The sequence below is a fragment of the Xenopus laevis genome, chromosome 7L (genome assembly GCF_017654675.1).
Source record: "Xenopus laevis strain J_2021 chromosome 7L, Xenopus_laevis_v10.1, whole genome shotgun sequence".
NCBI classification, from domain to species: Eukaryota; Metazoa; Chordata; class Amphibia; order Anura; family Pipidae; genus Xenopus; species Xenopus laevis.
In genome coordinates, this window is record NC_054383.1 from 116763059 (window position 1) to 116790372 (window position 27314).

The 27314-nt window shown below is 41.6% G+C and overlaps 1 protein-coding gene across 1 annotated transcript in view; it reads left to right on the forward strand.

Moving 5' to 3' along the window:
- Positions 1-374: 374 nt before the first annotated feature.
- MGC80611 (protein) overlaps positions 375-27314 on the forward strand; it is a gene marked incomplete at its 3' end in the record, with an annotated part of 49132 nt that continues 22192 nt past the window's right edge. The window contains 1 exon segment of the mRNA NM_001092258.1: positions 375-526.

Here is a 27314-nt window from a genome sequence, read left to right on the forward strand (position 1 = left end):
GCCCGACACCCAAGGGATCACCCAGTAGAAGCCTGACACCCAAATGATCACCAGTAGCTGAATAACACCCAAATGATCACCCAGTAGCTGCCTGACATCCAAAAGACAGTCTATGATATGAAAAGGGCAAGTTTAGGGGAATTCTGAACTGACTGCATAACTGGCAAACAAAAGAGAAACCACATTCCTTCCCCTCCAGTTCTCCAGCCACACATTGTTCCCATTAGCGCTCCCCCCATAGACTGCGCCCCCTCCCTCTCATTTCCTTCAGGACCCTCACCTTCCCACTCCCTGGGTCACGTGACCAGTGCAGGACCAGCCCCCCATTGCTGCCAGACAGTGCGCTGAGCTGATAGAAGGGAGTGAAAGAAACAGAAAGAGTTTGGAAAGTCAGAGCCGAGAAATTACAGAGCAGAACATCCCTGCCGCGATCAGCAGCAAGTGAGACGTTTCCCCCCACTACAACTGAAAGTGGACTGATCTCCATTGCTCTTTGTGTGGCGCTAACCTACAGCAGGAGATCTAGGTAAGAAGTGGGAGCAGGGAAGTTCTCTATGAGGAGGGGGGAGTACTGCCCTAGGGCTGGAGAGCGAGTAGTAATTGTTCATTACACTATGGTTTAAAGGGGGAACATAAACTTAGTTTTACACTGTTCCTCCCCCCTTTTTGCCTAGTGATAAGACCTCAGCCTCTGCAGAACCTCTTCTGGAAGCAGAACAGCATCACTACTATTGTGGCTCACGGTTTTAGTTTGAGGGGTAAATCAGTATAATAAATTGGCACTTCTGCTCTGTCATTCAACTCTGATCAGCCAAACTGCCCAGTTGCCCCTGAAAGTGGCAAAATACTTTAGATCCATGCTGCAGACTGCACTGGTTACTCTCCAGCCATATAGTGACACTCTAAATAATCACCATAATTAACCATTCCGACTATGGGTTTTATATGATGTATTTATAGGGGTAGATGTTATTATAGGGGGCAGGTTTTATTATACGAGGCAGATGTTCTTATAAGGAAGATTTTTTTATAAGGGGCAGATGTTTTTATAGGGGGTAGATGTTCTTATAGGGGAAAATTTTATTATAAGAGGCAGATGTTTTTAAAGAGAGTAGATGTTCTTATAGGGGAAGATTTTCATATAAGGGGCAGATGTTTTTATAGGGGGTAGATGTTCTTATAGGGGAAGACTTTATTATAAGGGGCAGATGTTTTATAGGGGGTAGATGTTCTTATAGGGGAAGATTTTATTATAAGGGTCAGATGTTTTTATAGGGGATAGGTGTTCTTATAGGGGAAGATTTTATTATAAGAGGCAGATGTTTTTATAGGGGGTAGATGTTCTTATAGCGGAAGATTTTATTATAAGGGGCAGATGTTTTTATAGGGGGTAGATGTTCTTATAGGGGAAGATTTTATTATAAGGGGCAGATGTTTTTATAGGGGGTAGATGTTCTTATAGGGGAAGATTTTATTATAAGGGGCAGATGTTTTTATAGGGGGTAGATATTTTTTATAGGGGCAGAGTTTCTTATAAGGGGCAAATATTTTACAGGGGTAGATGGTCATATAAGGGGCAGCTTTTTCTATAAGGGGCAGATGTTTTTATAGGGGACACACGTTTTTATAGGGAACAACTGCCCCAGCTCTTAAATATCGTGGGGCCCTGAAGTGTGGATATAGTAAGCAGAATGGTAGCAAGGAAACCCATTGTTCCCTGGTGATTTCTATATTTTTTTCTGGAAAACGACTTCAACACTGGGATAGTGTATGTATTTGGTAAGATAAGTTGGGGTCAGTAACCCTTGATATCCAGACTGTCTAACATGTAGAATCCAGCTGCAACTAACGTATAGCGTCCACAGCTGGAGGCTCCAAGTTGGATAGTCATAATATATTCAGTCAGTCCATAGAGACAATTTTGCCCTTGAACATACAGTCCCACACACATGCATGGCCATTTCATTCAGAAATAAACCCTTTGCTATGAGTACATATGGTTCATAATACTTCCCCCTCCTTTAAAATTGGAATAAAATCTCATGAGTAGATTTGCCCATTTCATTTGGGTGGTTTAGTGAACCGTTGCCTATATTTACTATTTCTGTGTGCTTATTCTCTCAGTCCTTGCAGCTTTGTGTAATGTGACATGAAGTCAGGATAATTTTTTGCATGGAAAGTTTTATTTCCAGCTTGTTGCTTATTTCGCCCAGTGGCAGTGTTTTCCTGGGATGTCTGAGCAGCAAGTCACTGTCTATTTCCACGGCAGATTTGCTGTACTGCGCAGCCACAATCAGACGTGCCGTGTACTCATGTGAGTTTTGGCTCTGTCTACAGTCATTTTGGGAATTAAAACTTGGCAGTAGCAGTAATGTTTGGTAGGAATGAAGGTCTGGCAGGGGGTGGAACATTCCATGGCTTGCTAATCGCTAGTTCATCTCTTCTGGACTAGTCTGAAGGTCCCTTTTAAAATGTTCAAGTGAAAGATGTGCACCATAACCAAGCTATTTTGGTAATATGGGCTGTATTAAGACAGAATGAAGAATTCTCAGTAATTTAATCTATTTTTGGAGTAACCAATACTGGCTGCTTTGAGTAGTCAAGAGAAGCACATTCATTTCTAATGGGGTGTTAGTACGCAGTGCAGCTCAACTGCAGCTCTGTGTGTTAATACTGGCCTGAGTCCTTACTTCCCAATGCATATTATGCTGTGAGAAATTATTCAGACAATTACAACAATTACTGTTTATGCAGCGTCAGGGCCCCCCACACCATCTCCATGCTTCCTTCTGCAAAGTCCTCTCTATGCCGCCATCAGACCCTTGAGTCCTAAATTATAGTTAACATTTCCGGATATGTGATGCATTGGCCCCATAAGGGGATTGTAGGGGCTGATTTATCATATACTGTATTGAACTAGGAACTCCAGAAGGGTTAGTTATTGGCTGGACTATAGAAGGTGGTTAGGCTCCAATCATTCTTTATAGATGACTTTAGGCTTTTTACATTTAAATGAGATAGGATCTCCATTTGGGTGCTAAAGGGGTATTATTGCAGACAGCAGAGTATTTAAGAGGTGGGTGCATGCGAAGGCTAGGGGCATTTACCTGGTACATGCAGGAGGACAATCAGGTGGGAAGTGGCATCATCTATAAAATATTTCCTTTTATTTGTAAGTCTATGACATCAGAGAGTGACAGTAATATATAAATGAATGTGTAGCACTTGCTGGCGCTATATATAAATTAATGACGGTGATGTAACCAGGGAGTCCCGTAACCATAAATAGGCATGAGGCTTAATGTTTTTGTACAGGCCATGGGCTTCCAAAGTGACTTTTAATATGATTGTTGATTTTTTGAAGTAGGGAGACAGTGAGGCTTATTCAAAAACACTTGGCAAATTCTCACATGGGCAGTAACCCATAGCAACCAATCAGTAATTGGCTTTGCTCAGCCGTTTGATTGGTTCCCATGGGTCATCACCCATGGACAAATTTGCCCAGTGTTTATAAATGAACCCCATTATGTGTTTAGATTTACATGGTTCAGCGAATCATGTGGCTCAAGAGAAATCACTAAGCACTAATTATATAGTGAATAAAGTAATACTTGTAAAATATAATGATATTTTAAGTTATCGAGTAGTTCTATGACCCTATAAAAACACAAAGCCGAAGGCCGAGTTACAGGTCATGGAACACCGAGGTGACTTCTAATATCCTCATATTTTGCAACAGGGGTACTTTATTTATTATAATACACAAGTTTCATGTGACAGAAATGACATCACTAAGCTCTGATTATAACCAGTGACATCACTAAGCACCATTTATAAGGATATAACTTACAGGATATTCACAGCTTTTGTGTATTAAATGAAAATATTCCTTTCTATATTTCAAGCTTTTATTCTATAGGTATGGGATCCGTTATCTGAAGACCTGTTATCCAGAAAGCTCCAAATTATGGGTAGGCCTTCTCCCATAGATATTTTATCAAATGAATTCAATTTTTTTTAAATGATTCCCTTTTTCTCTGTAATAATAAAACAGCACTTTGTATCTGATCCAAACTAAAATATAATTAATCCTTATTGAAGGCAAAACAATCCTATTAGGTTTAATATTTTTGCAGTTTTTCTTATATGTCCCATCTTTGAGTTTGTTTGGGACCGCTCCGTCACTGGCACTGTTGGAGTTAATTAAGATCTTGCTTCTTGGGTATCCTTTTATAAAGTCACTTCCTATAACCCGGCTAAAAAAAACTCATTACTCAGATCTCTAAACAACTAAGTGCAGTTTCCGCAATGGAAAAAAATAACTATTGTTGTGAGAGCCGAAGTGCGGCTGGAGCAGCTGGGACGAAATTCAGTTCCCAGGGTCTAATCACAGGGAAGGTCTTCCGAAATATTCCAGTTAAGTCGACAGTTTGGTGACCCCTGTATAAACGACTCTTGACACCTGTCTGAATAAATTCTGGCCAAACATTGTCCAGATAACTTTCGGCAGGTTAGAATATTTCCTTTTTGCCTTTAATAATAAAACAGTAGCTTGTACTTGATCCAAAATAAGATATGATTAATCCTTAATTGAGGCAAAACAATTTTATTGGGTTTAATTAATGTTTACATGTATTTTTTTTTTAGTAAACTAAGGTATGCAGATCCAGATTACTGAATGACATAGTATTCGGAAACCCCAGGTCCCAACCATTCTGGAAAACAGGTCCCATACCTGTGTAATGCGATCTTTGATACATAAAGGAAAATGATCAGATCAGCCTAAAGGGGCAGAACTAGGAGTAGGCAGCAGAGGCATATGTCTAGGGTGCAACGGATAGGGGTGCAAGCCTTGTGGTTACAGCTATGGGATCCATTATCCAGAAAGTTCCAAATAATGGGAAGGCCATCTCCCAGAGACTCCATTTTATCCAAATAATCCAAATTGTTAATTTTTTTTTCATTTTCTCTATAATAATAAAACAGTAGCTTGTACTTGATCCCAACTAAGATATAATTAATCCTTATTGGACACAAACCAATATTTATTTTATGTTTAAATGATTTCTAGTAGACTTATAGTATAAAGATCCATGTTACAGAAAGATCAGTTATCCGGCAAACCCTTCCTTACATGTATTGTAAAACTAGTGGTGTGGAGGCAGCAGGGTTTGTTGGCGAGCGGAGTTGGTGGCAGTTGGAAGGGGTGTGGGGGTGAAGTGGTTCTGGGTGGATTTACTCGTATATTAGAGATGTATAATCTACACTTGGCATGCTGCATTGTATTGCTCATGTCTCAAAAAGTTATCTCATTAGCAGCTACCATAGGGGTAAAAGGGCTTAAACGAGAACTAAACCCTAAAAATTAATATGGCTAAAAATGCCATATTTTATATACTGAACTTATTGCACCAGCCTAAAGTTTCAGCTTATCAATAGCAGCAATGATCCAGGACTTCAAACTTGTCACAGGGGGTCACCATCTTGGAAAGTGTCTGTGACACTCACATGCTCAGTGGGCTCTGAGCAGCTGTTGAGAAGCTAATCTTAGGGGTAGTCACTAATTATCAAGCAGAAGACGAGGTTGGTCTGTAATATAAGCTGATGCTTAAATTCTGATGCTAGTTGCACTGGTTTCTGATTTGACATGTAATAATTATCTGTATTAATTACTAATCAGCCTTATATTGTGACATTTCTATTCTATGTGTACTGTATATTGTGAGTGGATCCCTAAGCTCAGTAAGTGACAGCAGCACAGAACATGTGCAGTGAATCAGCAGAAAAGAAGATAGGGAGCTACTGGGGCATCTTTGGAGACACAGATCTTTACTGCTAAAGGGTTGTGGTTGCCTTGGGCTGGTACAGAAGCACAAAACATAATGTACAACATTTCTAGCTACTTCTTTTAGTTAGGCTTTAGTTCTCCTTTAAAAGGTCCCATCATTCTTGTTATTTAATCAGTTACAGTTAAAGTCACATAACAATAAGGGCCCTTTTTATCACTAGCAAGTTGGTTTAATTTGATGCGTTTTTTATTTAAAAATGTCTGACATGAGATATATATATACGTATATATATATATATATATATATATATATATATATGTGTGTGTATATATATATATATATATATGTGTGTGTGTGTGTATGTGTATATATATATATATATATATATATATATATATATATATATATATATATATATATATATATACTGTATATAGTATGTCTCAGTAGAGGCATTAAGTTGTGGGAAACTGCATATAATGCATGCCGGCTGTTTATATATTTATGTGTGTGTGTGTGTATATATATATATATATATATATATATATATATATATATATATATATACAATATCAAAACAAGGGGGTTGTGGGAGCACTCTAAAGGCTTTAAAGTATATATATAAGTATAATAAATGCTATTGCATATGTACCCAAAACAGGGGTTATTTTGTTACAAAGTTATGATCATAAAATTGATAAGCCACCATACCACGTCAAGGTAAACCCCGAATGGCGGTCCCTAACTTGTTTTATTTTTTATGTGCATTTTAGCATTACCTGTAATCAATGTCCGTTGAACGCTGTTTTTTCACTGAGGGCTAAATCCTCCCCAGCCAGCAATCAGGCTTTTAAAGGAGAGATATTCCCAAAACAAACGCCCAATTTTATATATATATATATAGTTATGGATCTTGATGGACTTATGGGTACAGTGATTTGCAACACTGGGGTTCAAGCAGTGCCGGGCCAGGTCTGTCAGTTGCCCCAGGCAACCCAGTTGGCCGTTAGCAACTTTGGTCCCCGCCGCAGCTGTGCGTAACCGCATGTAACCAAGGACGCGCGTGCATGGTCGTGGGCAAAGCACTTTGCCTTCACAGATCGCACCCACTTTTCAATGTGGTAACACTTACTGGACTAGGGGAGGGCTGCATATAGGGTAAGTGCCTGGCACCCCCAAGCTTTGCGCCTTAGGCACGTGTCTCTTGTGCCTACCCCTAGTTCCGGCCCTGAGTTCCAGCTAGGACATTGTGTGCATGCAGATTGTATGCTCTCCTCATGTTGGTGTGGGTTTCCTTTCAACATATGGTGTTAGAGGTCTGGATTTGTACATTTCATGCCTCATATCTATTACAATTCAGTCTTGTGTCTCCATGGTGGACATTGGGCCTCTGTTCTGGATACTATATGGAGGGGTTTCACGTATTATCCCAGGTGATGTCTCCTAGCATTGTGAATATAAGACTACATGGGCACTGTCAAACTAGAAAGTCTTCATACTGATCAACTGCTGCCTTCAGTGAAGTTAAAGGTCCGCTTCATTCTCAAGTTTTCCTGCAGACTTGTGTATATGGGAATACCTGTGCTAGCATAGATTCATAGTATCTTTCTGGACAGACTATGTAAACACAACTATGCAAACACCTAGAAACTTTTCCCTTCTGTGAAGGGTGCCATTTACAACCCTTGTTTGGCTGGCCATGCCCCCGGTGATGTCATCTTGTTAGGAAATTCTAACATAATAGGAAGCCTATGGGAAGTAATAGCCAGCCAGGAGAGAGAGTGGAATTAAATATGCATTAAATAATTAATATTGTGATTAGACTAATCTATGAAAGAGATGGTCACATACCTCCGCCTCTTGGGCTAAATGCGTTCTTAACAAGCATTGCTCATTTTCTCTTAAACAAACAAACAATAATAATGTTTCCTGTTTGTCTGTGTTCCAGAAGCAAAAGGAACCCCCCATCCCATCCTGTTCCAATTGGCTCATTCTGACCTTTATTACTTTTATCTTATCTGCCCGACAGACTCTGGGAAGGGTTGGAATTACACTGAGCAGGGCAGCGCCGCCATTTCCTTGGATAAATCCAATCAGGATAATTTAAGGATAGGAAGCCTTTGGTATCTGTTTTTTGCTTAAGGGCTGGGACACACTGGGCGATTTGGGGAGATTTAGTCGCCTGGCGACTAATCGCCGCGACTTTTCTCCCCGAAGTTGCCTCACGAGGAAACTTCGGGCGACTTCGGAAAACGAATCGCCGCGTGTGATTAGCGCAGGCGATTTTTCATTTTAGCCAGGCGCAGAGCGAGGGGAGGCATTCGGGGAGAAAAGTCGCGGCGATTAGTCGCCAGGCGACTAAATCTCCCCAAATCGCCCAGTGTGTCCCTACCCTATTTTCAAAATGTGTTCTGCTTAAAGGAAAAGTAAAGTCATTTTGTAACCATAGAGCCTGTGCAGAGGCTCCCCTTTTGAACTGCACCAACCATTCTGATAATGGATATAAGCCATCTACAAGTGAGCACTCTGCAAGAGTCCAACAGCACTAAAGACCCCCCATACACGGGCCGATAAAAGCTGCCGACAGACTGAGTTGGCAGCTTATTGGCCCGTGTTTGGGGCCATCTGACAGGCTTCCCCGATTGATATCTGCCTGTAAATCTGGCAGGTTGAAAAATCCCGTCAGATCGCGGCAGCATCTATGCATTTATGCGGTCCTGCGATCCCACCGCCCATATCGGATGCATTATGATCCGATCATTGGTCCCTAGGGCCCACGATCAGATCAGCCCGATATCGCCCACCTCAATGTGGGCATATCAGGGAGAGATCTGCTCGTTTGGTGACATCTCCAAACGAGCGGATCTTTACATCTATGGCCACCTTTAGCAAATAATCAACAAAACATGCACTGTGCCTCACTTCAGACATTTATTTGTGCAAAAAAATCACCACAGCAAATCATATCACAAGGCAGTATCTTCCCCCTGTCTGAATAACTCATGTTGGCCACTCCCTCCTGACGCGTTTCGCGCCATTGGACACTGACAGAGGAAGACACTGCCTTGTGATATGTTATGATGTTATGCCTGTTTTGTCACAATTTTTTATATGATTTGCTCTGGTGATTTATTTGCACAAATAAATGTCTGAAGTGATTCACTGGGCAAGTTTTGTGAAAGGGGTGGTTTACCTTGCAGTTAACCTTTAGTGTGTTAGAAATTTTAAATTGGTCTTTATTGTTTATTTTTTACAGTTTTTGAATTATTTGACTTCTTCTTCTGACTCTTTCCAGCTTTCAAACGGGGGTCGCTGACCCCATCTAAATCAAATGCTCTGTAAAGCCACAAATGTATTGTTATTGTTACTTTCTATTACTCATCCCTCTGTTCAGACCCTCTCCGATTCTTATTCGAGTCAATGCATGGTTGCTAGGGTAATTAGGACCCTAGCAAACAGATTGCTGAATTTGCAAACTGGAGGGCTGCTGATTAAAAAATGAGAACCACAAATGATAAAAAATGAAAACCAATTGCAAATTGTCTCAGAATATCACTCTCTACATCATACTTAAAGTTAACTCAGCGGAGTTGGTGTCCATCACTTTGGCTGCATCCCTTTTCCTCCTTGGCCCTGAACCAAACAGAAGCCCGTCACTGGAAGTTGGTTTGGTCCTGGCTTCCAGGGCACTTGCTCTGGGTCAACAATCTCCATCAGAGAAACAGGAAGTGAGGTGGCCAAACATGATGGCTTCCAGCTTCTCTGCAGTAGCCAGTCTTTTGAGACATACCTCATTTTGGAAGTAAAAAGAGGGACAAAAAAATTTTGCACACGTAGCGTAGCAAATTTTTCTGACCACACCCCTTTCTGTGGCCACACCCCCTAATTACCATGTTCATTTTACAAAATTTGGCTGGTTATGAAAGTTTGAAAATATTTCTCCTTATCTAAACAGTTTTTTTGTGTCTCAAAATTGTTACAAAGTATCTTATTTGCACCTGTTAGCTGTTCTGTGCTCTCTGCCAAAAACCAATTAAGTTAGAAACTTTGTTTCTTTTTCTGGCTGTTCAGTGCAGAGTAAATAGGGACTTTACAGTACAAATGAGGGAGTGCAGGTTGAGCTGTCAAAAGAGGGACTGTCCCTCCGAAAAAGGGACAGTTGGGAGGTATGTATTTGAGACCATGTTTGGTAGAACGGGGCCATGCTTTTGGTTGGTTGTGAGGCAAGGAAGGGGAGGCTGTGGAGGGGCCCTGTGATGCAAAATGGCTTTACATCTCCTTTAAATTGCCCTTTGTGTGCGTTTCCTCAGTTATGTGTGTCAGTGTGATGCGTGTAACTGCATGAATCAGTATCTCTACTTTCCAAATATCTTGTGATATCCAGACATGTCCTTGTTAGTGCATACACCCTCTTGGTGTCTTAATATGGGTTTACACACATCTGGCCAGGCTTTGTCTCAGAAATGCCATGTATGCTCCCAATTTTGCAAGTCTGCTCCCATCCTCCCTGTAACCTCCCTGCCTGTCGAGGGGCCGCTCTGGCTGCTATTGAGATGATCTGTGCAAGTAGCAAAGCATCCCATTCCCCAGATGTATTTATTTATATTTATAGAGATCCATAAATAGTATTTTGACACATTGTTCCGCCAGCCGCTGTTTATTTGTGTCCAGTGGAGCAGAAAGCAATTCACTGACATCACAGTAACACATCTGTTTCACTTTATAGTCGTGGAACGGGAGAATGAACTCATGTACAGATGATATGCAACAGCACAGTAATGGAAAAAAGCAAAAGCGACGGCACACGCCGTACTTGGACTGCAGATATGTGTATTTGGGGAACTGCTTTGGGACTAGGGTGACGCTGGTATCCAAGTAAACACAAGGGAGGGACTAGGAACTGGCATCTAGAAAACATGCCCTTTGGTATAAAATTAGTTAGCAATGCACAAAATCCATAATTTAGGCTCTTGCCATTGAAGCAAAAATGTAGATGAAACACTGAATCACATCCTAATCTGCACCATTGAAAATAGAGCAAGGCTTTAGTAAACAAATAACATTTATTTTATATTGTAATGTTTATAAAATTCTGCGCTTAATCTTTCACCCCATGGGCCCTGGGCCTGTGCAATTAGAACACGGGAAAACAAGGATTAAATGCTATTGGCTGGATTTGGATTCAGTCTCAGTAACTTGGCAATGGCATTCACCTGAATGTCTGATTTAAATCTTGGATAATGTTTACCCTGAGAAAATATATGTAGAACACTAGTAATAGAAGCATCTTTGATCAATTGAGAGATTGTGCTGATGTGGGAAGACAGGGACAGAGTGTGGAGGCGTGAGGAAGGCATGGAGATTGGAAGGAGTATTGAGAGATGTAGATGGCATAGAGATTGGAAGAAGAGTGTGGAGACATGGAGAGGGCATAGAGATCAGAGAGGATTGTGGCAATTTGGAGATGCCATGCAGATCAGGGAAGGAGAAACATGCGAGCGCTATAATTAAATAATGATTATGAAGAATGTGGAGATATGAAGAGGACACATAGATTGGGAAAGAAGTTTGAATATTCATAGATGGCACAAAGATTGCAGAAGGAGCATGGAGATGTGAGTAGGCATGGACATTGGGAAAGAATGTGAAGATGAGATGGCCTAAATATAGGGAAAGGAGTATGTTAAATATGTGGAGAGGGCATGGAAATCCGGGAAGGGATGCAGCAAGGTGGGGATGACATGGAGATTGGAGAAGTAGTGTGGAGATATGGAGAGGTCATGGAGATCAATGAAGGATTGTGGAGAGGGTGTGGAGAACGTGGAAGGAGTAACATGTAACACTATATAAAAAAATTATGAATATGATGATTAGCATGGAGATATGGAGAGGTCATGGAAATTGGAAAATAATAAGGAGATTTGGAGAGGGCATAGAGTTTGGGGAAGGAGTGTGTGGAGGCGAGGACAGGGGCGTAACTACAGAGGAAGCAGACCCTGCGGCTGCAGGGGGGCCCAGGAGGTACAGGGGGCCCCATGAGGCTCTCATTGATGAGCAATTTCAACATATATTGTTAAAACAGGACAAACACTGGATATGTTGGGGGCCCATAAATTAATTTGCTGTGGGGCCCAGCAACATCTAGTTACGCCACTGGGTGAGGAGAATGCACAAAGTTCAGGGAAGGAGTGTTGAGACATTGCGATGGCATGAAGATTGGGGAAGAGTATGGTGGAGATATGGAGAGGGCAAGGAGATTAGTGTAGTAGTGTGGAGAGGCCACTGGTCTAGTATCCCATAACAAGCAATCAGCAGGTAGCATTTAGAGGTCAGCTAGTTTGAAAAAAAAATTGTGTATATGAGACAAAATTAAACTCATGGTTTCTAGCTGGAAATGCAATTGACAACATAGAGGGAAGACTACAACTTCCAACATTCTCCAAAGAATAACCAAGTTATAAGGTATCCTTGGAGCAGTAGACCTGAAACTTCTCAAAAGCCAGGGTTACAGAACAGACAACTGAAATTCAATTTTGATCTGCCCTGTGCTTCTGGTGACTAGTGAGGGATAGTCTTTATTATAAATTAATTCCTCAGTTAAACCTTCACTTTTCTGTAAGATATACAGTATGTATATAGGGATATGTATATAGGGCCACCATTCAGTATGTGCCTTGTTCTTAGGTTAAGGGCCATGCAAACAGAATAAGGGACTAATTAGTTTTACTGTGAGTAATTACGTGCATGAGTAGGAATGATGTACTGCCATTATATGGAGACTTCCAGATGCTCATGTTTTACACTCTTCACTTTAAACTCTTGTACTCATACTGAGTGTAGCTGATTGTAACAACCAGTAAAAACAGATCTCCCAGGATTCCCAGCGTGACACCCGTCAATTGTAAATGCACTACAAACTCATAGCAGCTCTTTGGCATCGTGTGACCCCAACTGGACAACTAATGACGGTGTTTGAGAATCTCAGCCGACCAACCATACACAGCAGTTAGCCACACAGTACTCTAACTGAAGCAACTACGTTTGCACCACGTCTAGTAACCCATAGCAAACAAAGTGTTATTGGATGAAGTTCCACTTTAAAGGATTTGTTCGCCCTTCAGTTAACTTTTAACATATGATGTAAGGAGTGATATTCTGAGGCAATTTGCAATTAATTTTCATTTCATTCATTGTATTACTTGTAGTTTTTGAGTTATTTAGCTTTTTATTCAGCAGCTCTCCATTTCAGCAATCTGGTTGCTAGGGTGGAAATACCCCTAATAAACATGCATTGACTGTATCCTTACAGAGCATTTGTTTTTAGATGGGGTCAGTGACCCCCATTTGAAAGTCAGAAGGGGTCAGAAGAAAAAACTATTAGGGCAGAGACACATGTGGAGATTCGGGGAGATTAGTCACCCAACGACAAATTGCCTCTTCTTCGAGCGATTAATCTCCCCATGATTTAGATTCTAGCCGTGGGAAGGCACTAGGATCGCTTTGTTTTCCCAAGTTGCCCAAGCTTCCTCATCAGGCGACTTCGGAAGTGATCCGAGTGCCATCCCGGCAGCGATTTAGATTTTAACCAGCGGGAAGGCAGTTCGGGGAGATTAGTCACCCGAAGAAGAGGCAATTTGTTCCCGGACGACTGAATCTCCACGTATGTCTCTGCCCTTAAAGACTAATAAAGACGAATTGAAAAGTTGCTTTGAATTGGCCATTCTATATCATCTTGAAAGTTAACTTAAAGGTGAACAACCCCTCCCCCCCTTTAATTGCAAAAAAAGTTTTCGGATGGAGTTCTCCTTTAATGTAGTCCAGTCCAATTTCTGTCCAATTTCTCCAATTTAGCGGGCTGCATATGCTGTCTATATGGGTCCAGATTATATTGGAAGTCTATTTGGACCTTGGGATATTTGAGATCTTAAAAAAAACCCTGAAGGGCCACATCCTGCTTGTAGGCCTGCAGCTGTATATTGGGGACAAGATCATAAAGGAGAAGCAAAATCATTAGGGGCACCCAAAAAATCAGCCGTGTGCTCCACTGTGCATGTGCACCCACCCTGGGAAAGAAACAAGATCACGGCACAGTACCCATCGGCATAGTACCCGGGGCTGGTGCATTTTTTTCGTGGTCTGAGTTTAGTGATTATAATCACACTTGGCTTTCAGGAGTAAAGGGAGTTTTACCCTAAAACATTTAAATGGGTGCAGGTTGTCTGTCAGTGGGATTATTGAAATTGTGTATATTACTAAAGCCGTGTGTAGTGTGGCGGTATTACATGGAAAGCCATGAGGTGTGCTGTAATTCTACTGCTGGGAACATCTGGATTTCACATGAACATGAATTTCACATGAATTTTGTCCCTTTATTGCACACACGTGTTGCCAACTGCAAGTCCCTTGGCCAGGCCTGGTGGAGCCTGAACGTGTGCTGTGTGTATTGTGTCTTCCTCCCCTCTGAGTTCTGCATATTTCCTGCTTCGCTCTGCACCCCGGGGATCTTACTAAAAGAGGTGTCTGTGATGCCTGTCCAAGCCCCCCTTCCTTTCTTTCCCTTTACTTTTATATCTGTACTTAAACCTGCATTAAATGAGAGGCTTTATCTCCCTCCTCTCTGGAGCCTTCATCCGCCTCATGCTCTCCTAATGCCAGCTCTAATTAAATGGCATATGTGAAAAAGAGAGAAATATGATAGGGCCACACAACTAGGGCCCATCAATCTTTGCACCCAGTATACTAAAACTTGGACCCCCCCATGATGGTTCCCTAAGTGCTTCTTTAGCTATCTGGCACCATGTAAATAGGCCCCAGCACAACGCCCCTTTTGGAACCTCCTTATCCTTCTGGCTCTGTGCTTAATAAATGAACTACAAAGTCATTGCCTCCAGAGTAAGGGGTATGCTCTTGTTGGTTTAACAATCTAGCACTTGTGTCCCTGGGTGTAACATACTCGTCTATTTAGGAACCTTAGAAGCAGTGGGTACACTCAGATGCACAGGAGACCCCTGTGGATTCCGGTGTTCACCATCTCCCTTTTGGGGCCCCAGGCTTTCTGCTGTGGAACCAACAATGAGTTAGTGCGTGAAATAGTAAAAGTCTGTAAACAAGTACTGGCAAGGATTAGGCAAAACAGTCGAAAAACAGGCAATAAGGGTCGAGGCAGGCGGCAAGAATCGGAGACAAAACAGGCAGGAGTTAAAAACCAGGATATTCCAAACAGTAGTAATGCTTCGGCAGGATCTGTAAACAGAAGCCAGATTGGGCACTGTCAAAATGGTGGATAAGCCCTTTAAAAGGGATTTTTGCGGCAAAAAGTCAAATTCTGCAGCGAAAAATTACGTCTTGACTCTCGGCGTCAAAGTGCGAGCGTCTCGAGTAAGATCGACAGAGAATCTCCCGGCGCGTCTTACATTGGGGATCTGTAAATTACCCCTCTTGTCTCCAGGCCCAAATGCTACCTGCCCCTAGATTGGTATTTTGGTTGGTTGCTTAGAATTTGTATATTAGAAGTTTTGATGCAGAATCTCTAGACTCCTCATGATGATTTAATGAGCAGCCGAGGACAGATGTCAGTCCATCACAAGCACCATATACATATAGGAAAGTTGCAGTTCCCAAAATCCATGTCATTTTTTGGATTGTATAGGTCGTAACCTCTGGCTGTGACTTCCCTAGGAGAGTCAGTTGGCTGGTAAGTGCCCAATTACAACAATAACAATTGATCCCCCTCTTATAGCATTTCATTATGTGCACTCATAAGGCTGTTTCTGTGCAGGGAAAGCAATGCTTGCCCTTTAAAAACATTGTGTATGTAAAAATTGCCTGTAATTTCACAATCCAATTCTAATGAATGGAACCCTCCGGGGAAATGTTTTTCCTACAGAAAGTGGTTTATTAAAACTATGGAAACAATGTAGTGAGAAACCTCCCCTGCAGCTTCCCATACACGCATTTTATTCCCTAGGGACAAGTCACTGCAACTCTATTGTGCTCTGCTTTAACAATTAGCAGCCTAGCCTAACAATGTACTCTGCTATTTCTATGTTACATGCAGAGTAGAACAAATGCTGAGAGGTGTAGTTTGGCAAAATCTAGATGCTTTTAGGTGAATGGGTTAGGCCTGAGTAGAGAATAATAGTTTAAGGGTCATCAATTAATGCTAAATTAAAGAAGTAATCTATAAATGTTTTAGGCTTCTGTACAAGTTCAAGGCAACCACAGCCCTTTAGTTGTAAAGCAGTGCCGGGCCAAGGCAACCCGGCCGACTACGTCGCCCCAACCGTTTGCGTAAAGGAGGAAGCCTGCGCCAGTGCGCAGAGTCCGAAGAGAGCGCACACGCGTGAACAGCTTCTGGAGTCTGGACAAAACGGTCCAGACTAGGGGAAGGCATCAGAAGAGGTACATGCCTGGCGCCCCTCTGCCTTTATGCCCTAGGAACGTGCCTCTTCTACCCCTAGTTCCGGGCGTTTAGTAAAGTTCTGTGTCTCCAAAGATGCTCCCCATTTTCTTTCCTGCTGATTCACTGCACATGCTCTGTGCTGCTGTCACTTACTGAGCTTAGGGACCCACTCACAATATACAGTACACATAGAATAGAAATGTCACAATATAAGGCTGATTAGTAATTAATGCAGATAATTACTACATGGCAGCATGAATTTAATAATCAGCCCTGTAGTATAAGCTTATATTACAGACCAACATCATTTTCTGCTGGATAATTTGCAACGACCCCTAAGCTTAGCTTTTCAACAGCTGCTCCAGTGGCGGAACTACCGGGGGAGCAGGGGGTGCGAGCGGGCAAGGGCCCGCACCCCCTCAGGGCCCCCGGCAGCCTGCGTGCCACTGAAACTACGGGCCGTACGGAGGGGGCGGGGCCCGGCTGCGCGTCACGCACCAGGGCCCGCCCCCTCTAGTTACGCTACTAAGCTGCTCAGAGCCCACTGAGCATGTGAGTGTCACAGACACTTTCCAAGATGGTGACCCCCTGTGACATGTTTGAAGTCCTGGATCATTGCTGCTATTGACAAGCTGAAACTTTAGGCTGGTGCAATAAATTCATTATATAAAATATGACATTTTATAGCCACATTTATTTTTAGGGTTTAGTTCTCCTTAAAGGGATTTTTCGTCTTCCCCCACATGGAAACACATATTTTTCTCTATGGGGAATGTACCAGCAGGAGCGCAGTGAAACTCTAATCGGCATTTCAGTGTGCCTCCATCAATACAGTGCCCATAGTAAATTTTTAATTCTTTTGCAGGTCAGCCTCTATCTCTCCTGGCTCCCCACCTGCCCACCAAATCCCTGCCTAATGTACCCCTTTTTGCCTGCCCCATTACCACTGCCCCTTTTACAGCCGACCCTCCCCATTTTGGTCAGGCAGAATTTTTTTATAAAAAATGTGGCAACTCTAGTAGTAATATACTTAAATTTTTTTAAGGGCCACTGACCCTTGGACTCGTTTCAGTTGCGACTAAGCTAGAATCACATCACTATGAAAAGCTACTCACACTCACTTAGTGTATATCCTTTTTTATTGATAAATACTTGTAGGTTACTGGGTGATATATTTCCCCTAAGGGACATAAAATATGCTGGGCCAAGCCTCCCAGCAGTTTGCTCCGAAAGGATATAGAATGTGTTCCTAAAATAAATCAGGGGTCCGGTTGCATTTTGTACATAGCTATCCCCTAGTTAGGAATGCCAGAACAGAAGGACTGTCCAACCCCCTCTGCTAAGTGCCGTTCGCTAAGGATTGTAGCCAAGTCTCCTGCATTTAATTGTGACGCGCTCACATCTGGGTTCAATTATCACAGTACAGAACAAGTCAGCAACTCCTCATAATGTAGCCAGAAACCCCCTCTGTGCAGAAACAATAGATGGGAAGGACCCAGCATGGAAAGCCGAATGCCTTCCTAGAATCTTACCCAATAATTTCATTTTCAGGCGCCACAAAAAAAATGTAAACATTATTTACAGAGGAAATGCACTGCTTTTTTCATTAATTTATAGTACGGTCGGTAACCATACACGGACTGATAAAGCTTAGTCCCATGTAATGGGCCCTTAAGTGGCCAAAAATCAGAAAGTTTGAAAATTCTGGAGGGCGAAGACCACATTAACGTACATTAATGGAAGACTGCACATCTGCTATCGAAAATTTTACAGAATTTCTGTTCTGTCCTCTATGTCTGTAAATGAGGTTACAGACATAGTCAATCAGTTATTTAGTCACAAGAATATCTAGAGCACAAACTGTTCACCCTAAACCCCACGCTACTTGTCCTTCTAGTTGGGCTCTCTAGAAGAAAGAGATAGACTTTCACACCAAATTTCACCCTAATCATAAATTTGGTTATTACCCTCCTGACTCTGTTTCAGAACCTCCAGTCCCAGAGTTTGGGAACCATTTGTTTGAAGCACTGAGGAACTAAGGAACTTAAAGGACCAGTAACAGTATTTTTTTTTTTATTTGTTTCTTTTTAATGAAAAAAACCCCACCAACACAGTATAAACTTTTAATTCGCAAAGCTTTCATTAAGAAATTACTTACCGATTCTCTGCATGCGCGAATCTTCAGAAACGCGACAGGGCGATGATCCTTTGCGCGGTGCTCGATTTCTCCTCCCTGGCTATCTCCTATAGAAGACAGGGAGGAGAAATAGAAAAAAAATTACTGTTACTGGTCCTTTAAGCTGGCTATAGACGCAAAGATTTGATCATACGAATCTCCGTTTTGAATGTTTTTCGGGCCGTGTGTGGAGTGTCCTCGCATTTTTCGTGCCACATCAAGGAATTCTAGGTTGTGGCCAAGGAACCTGACAATGTGGTGTCTTCAGATAACCAAATACTCAAGTTCACAGAATGCTTTCCAACTAATTGCTTCCCAAGCCAAACTGACAAAAAGCTAGCTAAAAGCAAAATAAATAAGTAAAAGTGACCCTTTACTTTCCAAAATATCAGTCACATGTTGGTGCATCAAACAGTGAATGCAACTATGTAACCAACTCTTTGCCACTTGGTTTAAAAATAAATGTACAACTTCCCCTTTAGCTATAAATAGAAGCCTGTGATTGACAGGGGGTTACATTCAAAACTTAGTAATGTAAAGTATTTCTATCTTAATCGTTTTCATCTGTTTCCCTTTACATGTGGTGCTGCCATAAGCATGGACCCTACAACCGCTCCTTCCCCAATCAAATCAGCACATGTGCAGAAAGTCCCAATCTCCTAGTAATGGGGTACCCCTGGCTTTTTTTTTATTTATATAGGCACCCCCTGAAGCTGTAACTCTAGACACGTGCCCTTGGGTGCCTTTATTGAAAATATGACATTCTGTGGTGTGTATATATATATATATATTTATATATACAGTATACAGGTGTAGGATCCCTTATCCGAGATCCAGAAAGCTCCGAATTACGGAATGGCTGTCTCCCATAGACTCCATTTTATCCAAATAATCCAAACTTTTAAAAATGATTTCCTTTTTCTCTGTAATAATAAAACAATAGCTTGTACTTGATCCAAACTAAGATATAATTAATCCTTATTGGAAGCAAACCCAGCCTATTGGGTTTGTTTAATGTTTAAATGATTTTCTAGTAGACTTTAGGCATGAAGACCCAAATTACAGAAAGATCCTTATCCGGAAAACCCCAAGTCCCGAGCATTCTGCATAACAGGTCCCATACCTGTATACATAGACCATTTCTCTTAGAGTCATATTTAAAGCAAGCAGTTCTTATGCAAGTATAGGATACATTATCCGGAAACCTGTTATCTAGAAAGCTACGAATTACTGGAAGACCATCTTTCATAGTCTCTATTTTAAACAAATAGTCCAGATTTTTAAATGTTTTACCTTTTTCCCTGTAATAATAAAACAGCACCTTGTACTTTATCCAAACTAAGCTATAATTAATTAGGGATGCACTGAATCCAGGATTCAGTTTGGGATTCGGCCGAATCCTTCTGCTCGGCCTTTGCAAATTTGCAAATTAGGGGAGGGGAGGGAAATTGTGTGACTTTTTGTCACAAAACAAAACAAGTAAAAAATGTTTTCCCCTTCCCACCCCTAATTTGCATATACAAATTCGGATTTGGTTTGGTATTCTGTAAAATCATTTGCATGGATTCTGGGGTTCGGCTGAATCCAAAATAGTGGATTCGCTGCATCCCTATAATTAATCCTTATTGGAGACAAATAATCCCTTTACGTTTATCTGACAACCCTAGGTCCCAAGCATTCTGGGTAACAGGCCATATACCTGCATTTTTAATGATTTTTACAGAAGGACCCCTTACACAAAAAAAAAAACCCAGCCCAGGCATTCCAGATAATAGATCACATAACTGTATCTTGGCAAAATGAACTTGACATAATTATAAATATTTTCTTTCTACATTCTGCCTCTGAGGTGGGAGGTCAGTCGGTAGCGTCACAACAACTTACTTACTCCCCAAATATCATGGGGGTTCAGTGGGAAAATTGGGCAATTTTTCTATTTCAGCCAAGAGATTTTTTTTCCATTGGGATAATTCCTGTACATTGTATAACCTAAACAACCATAGTCACAAGGTTATTGGCTGGAAATGCTTTGCCCAAATATTCTTGGTAACCCAGTGAGTCATTAAAGGGTTTTATATTTGTATTATTTTTCTTTCTTGGTTACTGTAATCAGCAAGTTCATTTCTGGCGGCAACAATATATTGCCCTGCTGCTTCCTACCCTGGGTGACCCTCCGAGAGGCCCTGGTGTCCATGTGTACTGAAATGTTGCTGTAATCCAAGTTCTGCCATGTGTTCGGAATAAAGGCTACTTTATTGGAATAAGATGCCGTATGTGTAATCTCTATCGGAATTTTACATAAACAGGGCCGACTATGTGCTACAGTAAGATCATTAACTAAGATACTTATCATGGTAAAGGACTTTGCAGGTAATTCCTTTGTTTATCTGAGCTTGTCAGGCAATGGTTGTTAAACCTTTATAATTCAAGCCCCCTTGGAGGTCCAGTGTTTCATCATGGCCCCTCTTAGTTAATAAGAAGCTCACAAATATAGGAAAATACTGGTGTAACAGTCCCCCTGTTGTTTCAAGGGTACTCGGGGTAGTGAGTAAACACTCAACCTAAAACTCACCCTAACCATTTAGTCTGGGTCCCCTTAGCTTACAACAAGTTAACAGATATGTAACAGTCACCCTGCATTAGTTCCAGGTGTATCCAGACCACTAATAAGCACTCACCCCAAATCTCCCTCTGACTGGTCTTCATTCTGGGCCCCCTTAGCTCATAACAATGTTACAGATATATAGAAAGATTGGTGTAATAGTCGCCCTGTTATAGTTCAGTTCTAGGTGTAGGGCATCAAATACCCACTCACTCTATATAACTAACTGGCCCTTCAATCTGGGGCCCTTAGCTAGGCCATCAAATAAGTTTTCACACCTATTATTTACCTGCAAGCTGGACTTTCAGGTGTGAATAAGAGAGCAAAAAGACATTCTCCCCATTCACCCTAACTGAGCTTCAGGATGATCACCCCTGTCACTGCATCAAGCCCCCAGGGTGGCGAGGCCCACAGTTTGGGAACCCCTGCTTTAAGCGTGGTGATGATATTACTGCACGCCCTTTAAATCATGATGGTGTTGTGCATCTGGAACAAGGAAATATGAATCACGGAGCCTTCATTTGTTTTGGTGTCTCATTGTAGCACTTTCTTTCTTTCTTTCTTTCTTTCTTTCTTTCTTTCTTTCTTTCTTTCTTTCTTTCTTTCTTTCTTTCTCTCAACAGTACTAAATGGCTCCAAGCTAAATGCTGATGGGTTGCTAAGGTCTGCTGCTTGCAAATTAGCACAGTGTTCCTCCGTTAGTTGCTTTTCTTAATTAATGCAAGTTCTTTGTTAGTGGAAACTAATGTATTTCTTCGCCCACGTACAGTCTCAGTCAGGTCTCAGTGTGCTCAGTAGTTGCAGCTATATACACAGCTTACAGTTCCAAGCCACTTGCTGGGAAGTCAGGGATTCCATGGGAGCACCTGTGTTTTTATTTCCCTGGTATTTAGTGTGTTTATTCCAAGTCCTAGAAAGTTATGTTATTGTTTCTTTTTCATGTCTTGCGTGGGACCCAAGAGGAACCATTTCCTGCCTTTTTGTACATGATTCCCAGCTTCTTTATGGCTCTGTTTTTGCCAATCACTAACCAGGAGCCAGGGCAACAGAAGAATTAATTTTGCTTTAAATACCATTGATCATCTCAGTTTTGATAGCGTTGCCAATGCAGTGGCAACTTTAATGATCATTTTGCCCAGGGTAATAGGCTGGCATCTTTCTTGATTAAAGGCATTCCTTGTGTGAGCTTTGGGAGAGAAAATGTTAAGCATGTAAGAATAATACAGAGCCATGAATAACTTGTAAATGATATTCTTATAATACACAAGAGCCATAAATATCATGTAAATTATATATTTACAATGAATAAATAAAGTATCCCCTGTTGCAAAGTATGAGGATATTAGAAGTCTCTGCCTTAGGTCTCGTCAGCCTAGTGTTTTAATATGGTCATGGATCTCCTCCATAACTTATAATATCCTTATATTTGACAAGAGGGGGTACATTATTCACTATATAAACAATGCTTGTTTCATCACTTATAATAACTGAAATGTGTGATAATATAGGCTGTACCCCCTGTTTACATCTAATATGAGATTATTAGAAGTGACCTTGGAGTTCCATGACCTGTATAACGGCACTCAGCCTTTGCCTTATGCTTTTATATGGTCATGGATCTCCCAGTGACTTATAATATCCTTATTTTATACAACAGGGGGTATGTTATACACTATGTTACGCATAAGCCCCAAGCTCAAGGCCACAGCCCGGGAAGTCGAGAAGTATCATGGTGGGTGCCTCCAGAGCTGAGTACACCAGGCCAGTTCAATGTTTATTAAAGAGGGGCGGTCTCCCCCTGGGGGGAATTTTTAATATAATCCAATTTTTCAGTCTTATCTACTACAACTGCTGTATCTACTGTAACTAAAGCTCCAGCCCTAATAAAATACTTCTAAAGAAAGAATCTCGGTTGGTCTTGGTGACCTTGTCATCGTGGCCTTACTACTTACTAATATGGGAAATATTTGCCTTCCAAAATACATGTCCTCCTAAATGAGAGCCCTAATTCCGCTGCCACTGATACCATCGCTCCCCCGTCGCCACTCCCTGTGCACAAGGTTATCGGCCGGCTCTGGACAAAGGAGCAGAAGTGGGAGTCATGCAGAGCACAGGATGCAGAGCACACGGGGTGGGGAAGTGAGTGCAGCCAGTCATGTCATAACTCTATTGTTCTGCGGTCCTCTCTGCAACGTGTCAGCAGTTGTTCAAAGCAGGGGATTTGTCTTTCATTGGCTTCCCATTGTACAACTCATATCATCCATCCTCACTCATATCACCACCATCCAGCGCATTTTTGCCTTTAAACCAACTGTGGAAAATCTCTGGTCTCAATGGAGAAACTATCAGTAATGTGAAACTTATTACCACGTCCCTTTTGTAGTCTTTATGTGTTTCCTAAAAGCAGCATGGTTTATCAAATATGGAAAATATACGTAAATTGTAATGTAAACTTTGGATGGGGCGGATAATGGGTAGTTAAGTATGGGTGCAAATAGAGTATGGATTTCTGGATCATGGGCTGGGATCTGCTAAAATTAGGGATGCATTGAATCCAGGATTCAGCCTTTTTCAGCAGGATTCGGCCGAACCCTTCTGCCCGGCTGAACCGTATCTGAATCTCGTGACTTTTTGTCATAAAAAAGGAAATAAAAAATGTTTTCCCCTTCCCACCCCTAATTTGCATATGCAAATTTTAAGCTTAGGTAATGGCACATTATGCTAGCGCATTTATGAGGCGGTTAGCTTTTTTAAAACCCACGCAGGGCTATATTTAGACCCGATGCCGCCCTAGGCATCAAACCTAGACACACCTCTACGTCGTGCATGCTGGTGTCACGCGCCTCGTTCAGCGGAAATAACATCACTTCCGCAGTCTTCCTCAGACCCCCTACCCCTCACCCCCTCAGGCCTCAGCTCCATCACTGGATTTCCTATGGGATCCGAGGAATGTGTGGCAGAGGGTGGGGAGGGTTTTCAAAAAAAACAAAAACAAAAAAAATAGACACCTGAGGGCCGCTCCCAAAACCGTGCAGCCCTTGGCACAGGCCCTCGGGGGCCTCTATATAAATACGGCCCTGAAATCACGCCGACCCTCATGTGTGTCCATGCCTTTACAATCAGTGAAGAGCTCTACCTATAAGGCTTCAGCCCCCTCATTTTCTAACATTACCTCCTCCTTTATATAAGCTTTAAAATCCTGTCTAACAAACAGACTAATGTTGTGCAGGCTGACCCGATACACGAGGGTTGGGCGGGTTCGAGCCAACCTCGAACTCTTCTTCGCGGGCAGGTGCGGGGTGAGTTCTTCTCCTGCTCTCCCTGCCCGCCACCGTCAAATGCTGGCTTCTGACTTCTGCTGCGCCTGCTCGCCCTGCCCCTTTTGCGATGTTATGGGTGGGACGGGTCTATAAAGAAAATCGGCTTTGGCAGGCGCGGGTGGTGGGAGGTTGGCTGGCGGGCGAGGTTGGCCCGAACCCGACCCGCACATCACTAAAACAGACATACCCCTCCTCCTTTTCTATTGCCTCTGTCCCTCCGAAACTAAATATAACCGCTGATATTAACTGGAGAAATAAAAACATCTCAAAAAGAACCAAAGTTCACATTTGTAATACTAATTATCATCATCATTTATTTATATAGCGCTGTCAAGATACGCAGTGCTTTTACTAATGTGAAAGCAGTCCTTTTATACGCAAGTGAAACTTGGAAGGTCACACAAACCATTACCACAAAAATCCAGATCTTTGTAAACAGGTGCCTACGGAGACTTATGAATATAAAATGGCTGGAGAAAGTGACAAATGAAGAACTGTGGAAAAACACTAACCAGCTACCAATAGAAATTCAGTTAAGGAAAAGGAGGTGGGGTTGGATAGGCCACACACTCAGGAAGGGAGAGGTATCTATAGAAAGAAGAGCCCTAGAATGGAATCCACAAGGATCAAGAAGAAGGGGACGGCCTAGAAAAACATGGAGAAGATCAGTGGAAGAAGAAATGATAAAGATGGGAAAAACATGGAATGAGATGAAGAGAATAGCAACAAATACATCTGAATGGAGAGTCTTCACGGATGCCCATATACTGGGAGTCGAAGGAACAGATTATATTAACTGCATGTGACTCTTTCAGCCATGTTTTGGCCACACCAATCACATAGTATTGTCCCTCCATCACTTCCAGCTCTCCCATTTTACCAGTCAGACTCTTTGCATTTGAAAACATACATTTAATACTGGAGCCAGAGTGAGAATTTTGTAAGTACAACAAGGCAAAGCAAAGGAAACAATCAATTGTAATTATATGAGATCAGTTTGGTTAAAGAGTACAAAGTCTGCCGAATAAAAGGGAACATTTTCAGATGATATCCCTTTAATATGGGCTCGGTTAAACATTAATAAACAGAAGCTGACTCTTTCTTTAATTTGTACAGGCCAAACGTGGGTTTCTTTGTTGGTGTGTGGCCCCCGTGTATGACTCACAGCCACAATAAGCGATTTCCTTCCTTTCTGCCCTATGTCCCCAGCGCATTATTTATTTCCCACAGTGGTCTAAGGTAGTTTAAAGAAGCTGAAATTGCTGCAGATTAGTAGCAGATTTGGCTAGGCTGGATATATGTCTCTGTGATCAAGGTTACAGGGAGCTGAGCCATGTAATTCTAACACTAACATACAGTATAATGTACTATTAGCAGAATACTGACTGCTGACCAGTCTGTAAACTCATGTAGTAGGGACGGAAAGGGACAGTCCACAAAGTCCACTTATACGCTGCTGGGGTGTGGGTACAAACAGGAAACTGATGGGTTAGCGTATGTGACAAGGTATAATAAAGGGGTGGTTCGTTAACTTTTTGTATGTTGCAGAATACCCTATTATTAGCAGTTTTTCAATTGGTCTTCATTTTTTATATTTTTTTAAATATTTGCTTCTCCTTTTGCCGTTTTTCTGCTGTTAGATGGGGGTCTTGGACTGAAACTGAACAAATGTTGCCATGATCAGCTCCACTCCAACCAAATATTTCCCATACTGCCTTGCATGCTCTGTGCTCACCTTTAAAGGGGTTATTCACCTGTAGATGTAGAGAGAGATATACGGGGACAATTTGCAACTGGTTTTCATTTTTTATTATTGTTTTTTGAGTTATTTAACTTTTTATTCAGCAGCTCTCCAGTTTACTATTTGAGCAATGTGGTTGCTAGGGTCCAAATTATCCTAGCAACTGGGCATTGATTTAATTGGAGACTGGAATACAAATAGTAGAGGGCCTGAATAGAAAGAGGAGTAATACAAAGTAGCAATAACAATACATTTGTAATTTCACATTTTGTATACAATATGTGTATACAATTACAATACATTTGTAACTTCACAGTATTTGTTTTTAGATGGGGCCAGTGACCCCCGTTTGAAAGCCGGAAAGAATCAGAAGAAAAAGGCAAATAATAAAAAAAAAATATAAAATAAATAATGAAGACCAATTGAAAAGTTGCATATCAAAAGTTAATGGAAAGGTGAACCACCCCTTTAAGTTAACTTTTAGTATGTTATAGGATGACCAATATTAAGCAACTTTTCAATTTGTATTCATTATTTGTTTTTTTTATAGTTTTTGTTATTATTTGCCGTCCTCTTCTGATTCTTACCAGCTTTCAAATGAGGGTCACTGACCCATCTAAAAAACAAATGTTCTGCAAGGCTACAGATGTATTGTTATTGCTACTTTATATTACATATCTTTCTATTCAGGCTTCTTCCATTCATATTCCAGTCTTTTATTCAAATCCATGCATGATTGCTAAGGTAATTCGGACCCTAGCAACCAGATTGCTGAAATTGCGCTGAAGAAAAAGCTAAATAACTCACAAACCACAAATAATAAAAAATGGGGACATTGGGGACAGGTATATGGCAAAAAGGGGTGTCCAGTCAGGAGACTCATAGTAGAGGGGGGGGGGCTGAGAAACACAAACGTCTAATTCATGTACTCGTGAAGGGGCAAGGCATGTGGTGGAGGTGGGCAGAGTCTTCGGAGCAGATGGGGGGTCATTTAGTTTAGACCTTTTAGAGAGTAAGAGGAGAGCACTCAAAACGCAGAATTAACTGCTTATAATTATTTATTTCAAACTGTGAGACACAACATTTTTTCGGGCTTTTGACGCCCTCAAGTCATTTAGTTTAGGCCAATTTTCTTTTAATGATGGACCTATTAGTGCACAGGGCTCACTGCTCAGGGGTCCAGGTGGGTGATGTAGTAATTACTGGGTAACTAGATAGAATGGGGCCTCATGATTTTTTGATGACAGCTCTGGACATTAAAGTGTAGCTCCATAGATAGGTGAG